This window comes from Caretta caretta, chromosome 1 (assembly GCF_965140235.1).
Source record: "Caretta caretta isolate rCarCar2 chromosome 1, rCarCar1.hap1, whole genome shotgun sequence".
Classification (NCBI taxonomy): Eukaryota; Metazoa; Chordata; order Testudines; family Cheloniidae; genus Caretta; species Caretta caretta.
In genome coordinates, this window is record NC_134206.1 from 68,376,081 (window position 1) to 68,390,480 (window position 14,400).

At 39.2% G+C, this 14,400-nt stretch overlaps 1 long non-coding RNA gene across 13 annotated transcripts in view; it reads right to left on the reverse strand.

The window, feature by feature from the left end:
* LOC125637367 (uncharacterized) overlaps positions 1–14,400 on the reverse strand; it is a 308,688-nt gene that overhangs the window by 258,113 nt on the left and 36,175 nt on the right. For 2 of the 13 annotated variants that reach the window (XR_012668655.1, XR_012668651.1), the window contains exons 1-2: positions 8,610–8,751; positions 8,233–8,318 (exon numbers count right to left, since the gene is read on the reverse strand). This is a non-coding gene — a long non-coding RNA (uncharacterized LOC125637367). Of the gene's footprint in view, positions 1–8,232; positions 8,319–8,609; positions 8,816–14,400 lie in introns of those variants that run through there. The other 11 variants (XR_012668656.1, XR_012668657.1, XR_012668647.1 and 8 more) reach the window with 9 other exon arrangements.

Genomic DNA, 14,400 nt, shown 5'->3' on the forward strand with positions numbered 1-14,400 from the left:
GGAAATATCAGTAAGGCGCTGCCATGCCCCAATTACATACACACACACATCAGTACTGCTGCAACCCTGTCTGGGCTGCTGAGATCGTTAGAAAAAGAATAATGGGGATTCTTCATGATGAATAGTGCTATATATTAGAAATGTAAGCTTGATCATTATCCTATCTCAGAATCACTGCATACAGCTGTTTCTGGGGGAAAGTTCAACATGGATGATGGTCAACACCTGTTAAAGACATATTATTTATAGCAAAAGAGAAGCACACTGCTGTGTCCATTCGGGAATGAGCACAGGGTTCAACCTCCAAGAAACTGAGCACATCACAGATGGAGAAGATGGAGGAAAAGCTGATATGAAACATTCTACCAGACACACGGAGGAGTAGCACTAATGTCAGGAGAGAGTCACCCTCTCAGCTTCACAATTAGGAAGCAGCAAATGGGAAAACAAAGAAAAGGGGGACAAGTACAAAAGGGAAATAGAACAATTCTGCTGACTTCTCAAGATGGGGATTCACAACTGGGAAGAACCAACCCTTCATGCTTCTGCAGGAATTAGTACCCTATCCAACCCATCTACCAGCTGCTGAAACCCTCCCCACTCCACTCCTAATGGCAAGCTCTCCCAACAATCACTGAGGTCCTGCAGTCATCTCCTTCCCACTTATGCTGCACAGTTACACAAGACTTCCTGAGTTGCAAAGAGGCCCTATCAAGTCTATGGCTACCTGTGGTAATATGGCTAGTCTCCTCAAACTATGACACTTATCTGTAACATTTTGTAATCCTTTTTAATAAGTTAATAAATATTCAGTACCTGGATAAAAACTCCCATATTATTACCTATTGTTCCATTATAGCAGGGATCGGCAACCTTTGGCCTGCAGCCCATCAGGGAAATCCTCTGACAGGCTGGGATGGTTTGTTTACCTTCAGCGTCCGCAGGTTCGGTCGATCACAGCTCCCACTGGCCGCAGTTCTCTGTTCCAGGCCAATGGGGGCTGTGGGAAGTGGCGGCCAGCACATCTCTTCGCCTGCGCCACTTCCCGCAGCCCCCATTGGCCTGGAACAGCGAACCGTGGCCAGTGGGAGCTGCGATTGGCCAAACCTGCGGATGCTGCAGGTAAACAAACTATCCTGGCCCGCCAGCGGATTTCCGATGAGCCGCATGCCAAAGGTTGCTGATCCCTGCATTAGAGTATCGCTGTCAGAAAGTGAGAGATCTTCACACAAAATGTGAAACAAACTTACACAATCCCAGAAATCAAGAGCTTTGTGTCTCATTTCAATTTTTCAAAAGTGTTTAGGTTTTAAACACAAAACATGAACTTTGCATTTTTCTCTCCAAGGGTTCGTCTACACTGCAGCTGGGACCGTGATTCCCAGGGAGGGTAGACAGACATGCTAATTCTACTCAAGCTAGAAAGATAAAAAGAGCAGTGTAGTTCGAGGTAGCACAGACAGCAGTTCAGGCGAGCCACCCAAGTACATACCCAGGGCATCTGGGGAGGTTTGCACTCAGTTCAGCTAGCCTGAGCTGCCACCCATGATACCCCCGGCTACACTGCTATTTTTAGCACTCGAGCAAAAATATCATGGGTCTGTCTACCCATGCTGGAAAGCACAGTTCCACCTGCAGTGTTGACATACCCCCACATTTTCCTAGTTTTAAATTTAAAAAAAAAAAGACACAATTTTCAAAATTGTTCAAACAATAATTCATCATTTCTTTTATATGAAAATCAATCTGCTACAAAAGCATGAGACATAATTTAATATCTTCTGTGCTTTCAAGGCGAAAAATGCCCATTTTGAATAAATATAATAAGAAACAATATCAGGGGAACAACATGGCCTGGAAAGAAATGACAAAAATATTAACCAGTAAAATCTATATACCAGGTTTGTTACTTTTCACCGAGCTCCAGTGAGTATGCAGCATATTTGACTTAAGATGATTTCAAACATAAAACTGTCTGATCAGTAAAAATCTTAATATTTTTGGCCAGGATTTTCAAACAACTAGCAATTTTGATTGTCTCAATTCGTGGGTTCCCGATTTGAGGCATCTTAAAAGGGCATGATTTTCAGACTGCACTGAGCACCACTGTTCTGAAATTCAGGCCCCTTTAGGGTGTCTCAGTTAGGGAATCCACAAAATAAGGTGTTAAATCACTTGTCACCTTTGAAAATCTTGGATTTCAAGCTAAAAATATCCAAATCTACTATTGTAAGTTTTTTATGACACGTACAGTACTAAGCAATATTGTTCTTCTAAATCTGGTCAGAAATGTGTAAGTAGTTTTCTGCACAAATAAACAGATAACTGAATATTTTTATGTATGGTAGGATTATTTATTATGAAATGTTGCTCTGGAGCACAGTTGCCAAATCTCACACAGTAAATAAGCACCCCAACTTTCACAATAAGCCAAAAATCAAGCTAATCCCATTTCAAAAGAAGGCCAAAACAAGCCAACACTCTATGTGACTAGATCCCCCCAGCGTGCAGTCTAGGACTGTGGTGGGCCCACTGTGCACTCCTTATTCTCCCTCTCACTTGTCCCTGCTTGCCCCTTGTCCCCCCCTTTTGCCCCCCCCTTGCCGCTGCTTGCCTGGAGCTGATCAAAAAAAGACGCAACAAGCTACAACAAGCAACAAGCTACAAGCCAAACAAGCTACAAGCCAAAAATTAGCCAACAAGCAACTCACAAGCCAATTAAGCCAAAAACAAGCCCAATTTCTGCGGGTTTTTTCACAGGTTTGGCAAGTCTGCTCCGGAGAGATGTCTCCCATTCACATCACTCTACTCCAAAATGGGCTTAACACAAGGTAATGCAAGTAAGAAGAATATCCTTCTTGCTCATCATGAATCCTGTTAAGTCCCTAAAACCAAACAGATTTTTTTTTTCCTTTTCCTCCATGGTTAACCAGCAAATGGAAATGAATTGCTCTGCCATCATTCAGCCACTTTACAGAAGGCCCTAAATAGAAAAGTACCTTGATTGTGACATACACTTTCAGATAGTGACCCATCATTCAACTCACTAAACTGCTATACTGCAGTGAATTGAGCTAGTGAATTTTTATTCATTCCCAAACCTACAATTAATTACAATTTCAGTCTCACCATCAAAAAAGCTAAGATCAGACAATCGTCACTGATGAACACCAGGTCAAAAAAGAACTCATCATAATCTACATCTATATTTTTCCCCCGAATTGAACTGCCTTTTTAATAGGCAGCAATTAAAATTGCCCTTCTCTGCTCATACATAATTTGTACAAAACTGAGTGTTCAAACTCTACTTTCAGACAGAGCTACGTAAGTATACACATGATCCACATATGTGGAGATATCTATATGATAAATTGCAGAGCCCTGTGATAAATTAATTTACCATACACCTTTAACTGTGTCACCTGACCTCTATCTACTCCATCTCTTCCTGAACTACTTCAAAACCCTGAGCATTTAAAAAATGAACCTATTTAGAAAAAAGGTCCCTCTTTCTCCCTCCAAATATGGAAATCCTCCTCAAAATTACACCTACCTGAAGTGCAGGGTGAGCAATATTCAGGACAGCTTTTCTATATATAAAATTGTCATAACTTTTAAGTCTTTGCATCCCTATAAGCCTAAAAATGAGAGCTTTATACCATTGGAAAGGATCAGTTTCCCACCTTCTAAGCTTGGAAGGTCCCAAGATATCGGATGTTAATGTCTTGACATTTTGGGGTATAGAAAAACTCCTTTAGTCTATTTTTAGAGCTTTTTAAGATTCCATGTGAGACCTGCACACAGTTAGACCTAAGGAGACCAGTGCATCTAACTTACCATTAACTGTACAGGAAATAGTCCATAAACATATTTTGGACACACCCCTGAAATAGTTTATCTGTAACGCATGTGTCATGTACAGGAAATATGATGATATGATTATACCTTGAAGGCTTTATCAGCATAAACTCGGTGCCATTAAAGGTCAAGATTTTCAAAAACAGGAGCTTAAAGCTCAGTGCTGAAATCCATGCTAAAGAACAGACCTGATTTTGAAAAGTGCTGAGCACCAAGAAAGTCCTATTTAATTTCTCCTCTTTGGTTCAGCACTAAATTCAAAATGGAAAATGCCACCTCCTGAAACCTCAAACACCACTTTATGTAGCACCATCGGTTTTCCAGTACGATCTTCCATTCAAGAACTCACCGAGCCAAAACTTGGTTGATATTTGGGATCTGGCACTATCACAGGCTAGGGGAAAATGTTTTACCTGACCTTTTGATCTTTCTTATGTTGCTTAGCTCAGTAAAATAAGAACATTAGACCAGCTATACTGGGTTAGACCAATGGTCCATCTAGCCTACTATCCTGTCTTCTGACAGTAGCCAATGCCAGGTGCTCCAGAGGGAATGAACAGAACAGGTAATCATCAAGTGATCCATCCCCTGTTGCCCATTCCCAGCTTCTGGCAAACACAAGCTAGGGACACCATCCCAGCCCATTTTTGCAAATAGCCATTGATGAACCTATCTATCCTATCTATCCTCCATGAATCTATCTAGGTCTTTTTTGAACCCTGTTATAATCTTGGCCTTCACAACATCCTCTCAGTATTCAGTAGTGTCCTTCAACGTGAGAAGGAAAACATAACTCATTCTTTCAGGAGGTGTGAGAAGGCAGAGTCCTCCAAGATACTTCTATTTGTAAATATCCAGCCCAGAAAGTTCACTGGCATATGTTTATGTTTATTTTATTTGACACATTTTTTCAACATTTTCATCTGCCAACTACCACCTCTTAAAAAACTGAATTCAGAACAATAGTCACCTTTAGATGTAGACAAATTGTCCCTAATAGTTATCTTGGCTAACACCAACCTCTTAAGGAATAACTTTAGTATCATGACAGGTTTCAGAGTAACAGCCGTGTTAGTCTGTATTCGCAAAAAGAAAAGGAGTACTTGTGGCACCTTAGAGACTAACCAATTTATTTGAGCATAAGCTTTTATGAGCTATCCGATGAAGTGAGCTGTAGCTCACGAAAGCTTATGCTCAAATAAATTGGTTAGTCTCTAAGGTGCCACAAGTACTCCTTTTCTTTTTAGTATCATGTACTCTCCTAAGGTCTTTCTTTTTTCTAGATGGTAGTGATTTATTCATTTGTCAAACTGAACAAAAATACAAGAAACAAATATAAACCTGGGTCAAAAACAATGTTCCTTAAATGGGCTATTATTTCTTTGTAATACAATTTGTTTTGCCAAATTTCTCCCACTGAAGTTGGACTAGCTGGTTTCTTTATTAATTAAAGACTGATCTAGGGCCAAATGTTTCTCTCTAGTTACACTGGTGCAATCCCATAGAAATCAATGGGGTTGTAAAAGAGTAACAATGGCAAATTAAAAATCCAGCCTGGAAAGGGGTGTATTCTTTCTTTCTTATTCTTCCCCACTGTCATACAGTACTAACTGGTCATTCATGTAAGTAAATCATTTGATACAGCATAGCATAAATGACACTATTCCACAAAACATCTAAGCTTTAGGAAGCAAACCTCCCAGTGCAGACCGCAATTCAGAGATGTTTTACATAGCACAGCAAAAGTAGATGTTCCACACAGCCAGTCTTACCATAAATGAGGTTAATTTGTGTTAGCAAACTGTCAAGGAACCTGTCATATCCTATTGTCTTTCCTAGTACAAGAATGTTAAACATATTACAAGAGTTAAATAAAAAAAACCCACACACTTTGAAGAAAATCACCAGGTTTAATAGCCTCTTTTTTCGAATTTCATTTCCATCTGATTTGCAAAGGACTTTTGTTTGCTGAATTTTGTATATTGAAAAATAGCACTCTGCTGTACTGTAAGGTTTATTTTCCTCTGAAGCTACTGCACAATAACCATGACATAAATTCAAGTGCAAATGCTTTGTTCCTTTCTAAACTTGAATTAGTAAATTGATCTTCTTCACTCAGCATGTTTTTAATGAACTCAAAGATAAAATTTGATAAGTTCACAAAAACAATTAAATTAGAAGAGCACAACGAATAAGAGGCGTTAATATACTACGAGCCTCTAAAATACATGTAATAAACCAAAATGCATTGGAATTGTTCAAGAAAGATTCTATTAAATTGTGGGTACTACATAGTTAGTATAATGATTGACGATATATTTGTAAAGGCTTTATTTACATCCTGCCCTTGTAGAATCTACTGTTCCAAAAGGTCATGAGAAAATACTGTCAGATGAGCATGTTGTTCTGAAAATTATTCCAAAGAAATTGGAATCAAGGGACAGTTACCTGAACTGATAGCAGGTGTAATAGTTGGAAAAGAGGTTTTAAAAAATAGATATTCACGGAATCAGTACTATGAGGCATCGTGTCTTACACATGTCAACAAAACAAAGTGTATCCCTATGTAGTGCACTGGACCAAATTCTGACCTGTACATCTATGCAATCACATTGATTTTAAATGGGTTGATTTCAATAAGACTGCTTTGATTTCACAAAAGCATGGGAGAAGGGAGAAAATTTGACATACTGTGTCAGGATTTACCAATAGTAACCAAAAAAATCTCTAACATGTCATGTTTGGTAATTAGATTCATTTCTGATACATCAGTTTTCCACTGTGGGTAAAATAAATATGTGGGGGCACTGATCATGTTACTATTGCGTTTTCCTCCTTGATAATAAAGACACAGTTGGTCAAACTGTTTATATCTGCATTGAGAGAGTGAGTGAGAAAATTAATTTTTCTTCAAACGTGCTTCAATCCTGTTTCAAGTACAATTTACATGTACATATGGGGGCTGTTTTCCTCCCTGATCCTGAAGGCCTAATCCTGAAGGTCAGGGCCTATCCTGCAAGGTGCTGAGAGCCTCCTGAAAGGTGTAAATTCCCTGAACACTCACCGACTTGGAGTTATTCAGCACCTTTCAGGATTAGGCCCACAGAGAGGAAAACAGCCCCCATATGTACACGTAAATTACATTTGGGGCTTGTCTACACAGGAAAGTTGTACCAGTATAAAGTAGGCTGTGAACTTAAACAGCTAGAGTTATAACAGTATAATTCCTCATCTGCACACTTTTATTCCAGTATAAGAGTGTCCACATGGGGTGTTTATACCAGTATAATTATATCAGTTTAACTATACCCATATAATTATATGGGTATAGTTGGAAAAATCTCCCATGTAGACAAGCCTTTACAATATATTTTACACTGTGGTATTCTAACAGGTTGTGGGATCATTCACAAGTCAAGAAATAAAATCTACTACCTCCTTCCGTGTTTTTCCTGTTTTACAATGCAGGTTTTATGGTGAAGTTACAGTGAATTTTGTTTCCAAATCCCAACATATTTACAGCATGCCACATATGCAAACATGCACACAACTCTCACATACTGTGTCACCTCCTTTTGACTTTTGTATCCTGACTCATCTCATCTGACAGCAAGCAAGCATGGGTAGCATTCACCCTCCTCCCTGTACACACACATACACAAAACACATATAAAGATTATAACCTTCACTGCAGATATTTCACCTAGAAAAGATTTATCAGTGAAGTCTCCTAATTTTCACCCTTTACATTAAACATGAAAAGCCAAAAAAGAATCTGAAATCCTAATTTTTATTTTTCTTCATTATTGTCTCACAAACTCTTAATTAGAAAAGATATTTCTTACCAAATGATGAGCTCTTATGTCTGCTTTAACACTTGAAAGGTTACAGGAATAGGAAAAGGAAAGAGTTTAATTAAAGAATAAATTATTGAATACTCAATTTTAATTGATGTAGCCCTCTGCTATTATTTTGCATGTTTATAGATATTTTATGTGAATCTGTAATCAAGATGACACAAAGAAAGACTAACTACTGAGGCTAAAAGAAGGAAGGGCTGTTGCATGATCACATTCAGCAGTTTAAGTTCCAGAATTGTGTGAAGTGTGGTTTCCATGACAACAAGTCACTAATTGCTAACATAAAATAAAGTAAAAATCAACCTTGACTGAATTTGGCAGCTACGTGGAAGCTGTAAAATCCTTAAATAATAATAGTAATAATAATAAATGACATTATTTCTATTTGATGAAAAAAAACACCCAAGTCCACCTTCTGGGTGAAGGCACCCAGACTTCCATGGTTAATTCAGATTTGGCAAAGGTGGCAGCATAAAGTAGTCATTGTGTGTCATACTTGATAGTCAACACCTACCTTTAACAAGAGATAAGGAGAGATGATTGTGATGAAGAGCTGAGGGATTTTTGTATCCTTGGGCTAGAAATCAGCAAAGGAAAATGCTGTGGAGAATGCACAAAGTAAATAAAAGACACAAATAACAGGATTTTAACCATAAATTCTAACAGGGTGAGAAGAAAAACAAATTAAGGGGGAGAAAAGGGGAGCTAAATCTATACATGTTTTCCTTACTAACTTGTTCATGAGGGGTTTCAGACCCCTCTGGTTTGCAGATTAAAGGAGTCTTTTGAGACTGTGGAAAACTGTTTGGGAGGCACAATGGCACCATTCAAAATTCACCAATTTATGAACTGCTACGTATAATTTCTAAAAATTGCTTCAGCCTGAGTTACCTTTCACCAGCTCTGTAAGTCGACTCACTGGGTCACTAGGAGTGAACGAGAACATTTTGATAAATTCAGTTTCCATGACAATGAATTAACGGTGGAAAAAGGGGAGGTGTTGAAAGATCTGTGTTCTGTAGAATACTCTTCAAATGTTTGCCTGTTTTCATTTTTAGCCACTTAGTTCTCATGGCTCTGTTCCAAGTCTCTTTAATTTGCCAGTAGCTGTTTTTCCTCCGCAGATTAGAGGAGTAATTCATCAGTGAATGTTTCACTCATTGGTCCCATTTAATGTAAGAGAACATAAAAATGATTTTTTCCAATTATGCTTTTTGTTTGTTTAAAAAGAATGCAGCAGCCTTTTTTGTTGTTTCACTACAACCTGGCTACAGTGTTCTTAATCTTTCTTATTTATTGCCCATTACTGTACTTACAAGTACAATTGCATCTTGTGAGATGTTGGGAGTTGGTTTTAAATACCAATGAGTCCCCAAAACAAAATAATGATTTTATGTTTGGTTCACGAGGAACAAGCCAAAAAAAGAATGGCATACTCTAGAAAGCCAGCGTATTCTACTTCAATGGAAACAGCTGAGAGAAAGTTACAAAAACAAGTAGCTTTTTCCATGATAGAACTGGTTAAAATTATGCTTCTTCAGCTGTATCGCTTATAAAAAAAGCCTGAAACATCCAGAAAGTCGGGCCAGAACCAAAAGCCACTGAAGTCATTGGAAAAAGAAAAGGAGGACTTGTGGCACCTTAGAGACTAACAAATTTATTTGAGCATAAGCTTTTTGTGAAAATTTATGCTCAAATAAATTTGTTAGTCTCCAAGGTGCCACAAGTCCTACTTTTCTTTTGGCGGATACAGACTAACACAGCTGCTACTCTGAAGTCACTGGGTGTCTTTCTGTTGACATGCAGTGGGGTTTGGATTAGGCCCTTGTACCAATGAGATGGAGAGGAGAGGTATACAAGCATTCTTTAATGTCTGTTTAATTGAGATTGAAGCAGGGAGATCTAGTGATTGTTTTCACTCCAGATGGGGACAGTTAGTTTGTCATTCAGAGACAATTTAGGCAAATTTGCCCCCCTGATCCTGAGCACTTCCTGCAAGGTGCTGAGTCCCCAGAACTCCCCAATGGAGTCAATAGGCATTGAAGGGGCTCACCATCTTGCAGTCTCTTCCTGTCTGCAAAATGGTGTCGTTTTATATGCTTTACAGACGATTGGAGGGTTTTCCTGTGAAGTTGCTGGTGGCTGCACCAGCCCAGCAGGGACCCAAGTGTCTGCATGATTTGCAAAAGGAAAAAAATGTTGCTAGAAAAAAATAAGGCAGGAAAGAAAAGAAACAAAAGGAAGAAGTCAGTTACCACTTATGCAAGCACACAGTGCCTGCAGAACAGCACTCTGTGAATTTAAATAAGGAGTCAGAAAAACTATTTCCTTTCTTTAATACGCACACAGACATATCTATCTATAATATGCAGAAATATATGCAAGTGTATGTATACACAAACACAGAGAGAGAGAGAGATGCTTATTTAAAATTGCACTATATCTGAAAGCTTATATTCTATCATAGGCTCCCAGAGAATTTCTAATTAAAAAAAATACGATCATTCTCTTCCACACAATAATATTATTAGACTGTGCATGGCTGAAAATCAAAGTAGCTGTTTTAGTCAATGAGACTTAGTTGCTTTGAAGCAGCTCCTCACGAGAAAAATAAAAAAATGATTCAGAGTTGAGTGAAATTCAGTAAATCAGTAGCCTTGAGTCTCTCAGTCTTGATTTAAAATAGCAGGGGCACTTTCTGTCAGCCAGCTGAGTACATGTGGACAAGCACAAGCCTAATGACTTCTTTTGTTCATCTGCCATGTGGAACTATTTCAACATTCTTATCTAGGATGTGAATGAGATGCGCTAATAGCGCCATGTTTCCACTCCTGGAACCGAGGAACTAATGCAGGTAGCACGCACTTATGTCCCATTGATATTAATGATGTGAGATCACTGCTTTCAATGAAACTGAGTCTGCAGTACCCACAGTGACAGACAAATCCTGATCCTTCCTTTGCTCTCCCCGTGACCTTCAGCTGGCACCAGACACTGCGGCACATCATCTCTTGTTAATGTAATCACAGGTGAAATATGGATAAACAACAGTTGTCTCAGACCTGTAGATTGCTAATAAGTGTCACGCAACACAGTGGAGCTCAGGTGCAGATCATTAAAAAGATGTAAGAATGAGAAGAATAACAACTTGTCAGTCCATCTTGTGTCAAACTTAACATTCTCATGATACTAGTGAGCACCAGGCACAAGCAGTTGTGTCCTCTGCTCAGTGGAACTTGGACTAAGAGTACAGCGGTGGAACTTATTTCCAAATACTTTTGGTTAAACTTTGAGCCTTTGCTCAAATTAAGGAAGAATATAAGAACATTCAAAATTTCATTTTTTTTTCCTAATAAAGGTCTAAATGGTCTAGCCAAGCACTGTGAACTTTAACTAATAGTTTCATGCTACAGTAATGGCACCTATTATTTGAATTCATTCTCCACACTGACAGCACAATTCAGACATACTCCAGTCTGTGACATTTTAAGTGACTTGCGATTTTCCAGTGTATCTTCTACAGTATACATACATTAACTACAGAATATAATAGATACATATGTACACAAAACCTGATGCTTTTACTTCTGCTGTTATATTTCAGAGTTTGAACCACTGTAAGCTCTTTAAAATACATTCTGTTCTTGACATATCCAGTATGTATATTAGTGTGCTAAATTTAATCAAAAAGAAGAGATGGCTAAAATACTCCAGGCCTGTCTGAAGTTTTTAACTCTTTCCATCAGGGTGCTCCTCTCCCATTCCCCAGTTACTATATTTTATATTGTTCTTAAAAAATAAACTACAAGAAATAAATAGGAATGATAACTACAATATTAGTTTTGATCATGAAATTACTCAAACAGACATTTTTTTAAAGAATCATTTATCACAGGAGCTGGCATAGCTGCCATGTTTTAAGCAGCTCCATGTGTGGCATTTCTTACAGATAAAAGCAAACTACTAATTTTCCCCTGCAAAGCTATGCAAGTATGTATATAAATAGACAGAAAGCTGGGAGGGAGAAGGGATTCCTCTTGGGCCAATTCTCAAGCAGCGGGAGGGGGGATGGGTGGCACGGATGGAATCAGGAGCCAATCCCTCACCACTCCGAGAAATGAGGTTTGTGCCAAGAGGGTTCACACACACACACACCTCACACATATTTTACACACACACACACAAATGCACACACACAAAATGCACACAGATATATATTTGGGAATTTCTTCTACATCAAGGGCAAGGGTAGGTAAAGAAGCCAACCTTTGCTCTTCCCCTCGTCACAGAACCTGGCACTCGTAGTGTTCATTCCCCTGTTTGGTCCTGACTCTTCAGAGTAAAAGAGGAGAGTAGGAATGCCAGGGATCTGGTTGTCCAGAGTACCATAAATTAGGGAGAGCAGTGTTTGGCATTGGGAAGATATGATGGTGCAGTGGGAGTTGGAACAGTGGGGCTGGAGTATTTGGGACAATTGCAGTTCAGGGAGGACCAACATTAACTTGAGGAGTTGACAACAAGGATTGTTTAGGGGCCCTGGGTTTTAGACTGTTTTCTAGTTGCTGAGTTTCGATGTTATAATGTGATAGTAGCTGTTGTGTTACGGCAGTGGCAATAAACTATTGCAACCAATGTCCTCCAAACAACCTCGGAAACATTAGTGATTATTTTTGAGAACTCATGGAGGACAGGTGACATCCCACAGGACTAGTGAAGGACAAACATAGTTCCTATCATTAAAAATGGAACAAAGAGGACACGGGGAATTATAGACCAGTCAGCTTAACTTTGATCCCTGGAGCGATACTGGAACAAATTATTAAACGATCAGTTTGCAAGCACCTAGAGGATAAATAGGGTTATAAGGAATAGCCAAAATGAATTTGTCAAGAACAAATCATGCCAGACTACCCTAATTTCCTTCTTTGACAAGCTTATTGGCCTAGTAGATGACATGATATATCTGTATTTTAGAAAGGCTTTTGACACAGTCCTACATGACATTCTCACAAGCAAACTAGGAAAACGTGTTGTAGATTAAATTATTATAAGGTGTGTCCACAACTAGTTGAAAACCTGTACTCAAAGAGTAGTGATCAATGGTTCACTGTCAAACTGGAAAGACGTCTTGCAGGGATCTGTCCTGGGTCCAATACTATTCAACATTTTCATTAACGACTTGAATAATGGCATGGAGAGTACGCTTATAAAATTTGTGGATGATGCCAAGCTGGCAGGGGTTGCTAGCACTTTTGGAGGACAGTATTAGAATTCAGAATGATATTGATAAATTGGAGAATTGGTCTGCAATCAACAAGCTGAAATAAAGACAAGTGCAAAGTACTACATTTAGGAATAAAAAAATCAACTGTACTAATACAAAATGGTGAATAATTGAAAAGCCATAGTACTGCAGAAAAGGATCTTGGCATTATAATGGACCACAACTAGTATATTAACCAACGATGTGATGCAGTTGTGAAAAGGGCTAATATCACTCTGGGGCAGCTATACTGGCTGTGGAAAAATCCAGTGCAGATGCAGCGATGCGTGACTAGGGTGACCAGATGTCCCGATTTTATAGGGACAGTCCCGATTTTGGGGTCTTTTTCTATATAGGCTCCCATTACCCCCCACCCCCTGTCCTGATTTTTCACATTTGCTGTCTGGTCACTCTATGCGTGACAAGGGGGCCTAATGTGTGCATGCCATGCAAGAGAAGTGACACTTGACAGGTTTGGTGTAGCAGCATCTCACACACTGAAACCCAACTCCACCCACACAGACCCCTCATTCCATCCACCCACTAACAAATGAACACAACAAAACCACAATTACCTCTCAAAGTTAGTCTGCTCAGCAATCCATTTCATGAGTGCGTAATCTAAGCCAACTCCGTGCTGCACTGGCTGTGTTCCTCAAACTATGACCTAAGACCCAGAGAGACTTAGAGAGTCTGGCATAAAGGATCCCTTTTGTGTTCCTTAAAATTGACACTAGGAGTGACAATATATAGTTCCATCCTCCAACCAATCAACATAACCCCCAAAAATCCACTGTAAGCACTTTTGTAAAAAATTTCTCTCTTTCAGTATAACCAAACTTTCTCAGTTCCTGGCCTTTTAACGGGAACATCAACAACACTACCCCTAACATTCCCACCCACCCACCCACAGTACCGCAGGAAATACACAGAAATGTCAACTATCAATTCTAAGCATGAAATTATAGCCCAAAACTCAAAACCTTAAAAATGAGTTCTCTTACACATTAGAACACAACAGTGTTACTTAGAACACTAATCTCACCCACTAACCAATAAATATAACCAAATCCACATATGTCCCAGCCATCTACCACTTATCTGCTGTTGTAGGAATCTGCCTGCAATGGACTGGCCTTGTGTACAGGCTAATGAAGGGATAGTTCCCCTAGCTGCACTACCACCAAGCCACACTGTGCTAGAGGCCAAACCATAGGTGTCACTTTGTATCCACAGAACACAGACCAAACCTTTTACCGATAAAAATAACCAACAACGTAATAGCTCTTCCAAGTAATCAACGGGCAAGGGATAGCTCAGTGGTTTGAGCATTGGCCTGCTAAACCCAGAATTGTAAGCTCAATCCTTGAGGGGGCTATTTAGGGATCTGGGACAAAAATTGGGGATTGGTCCTGCTTT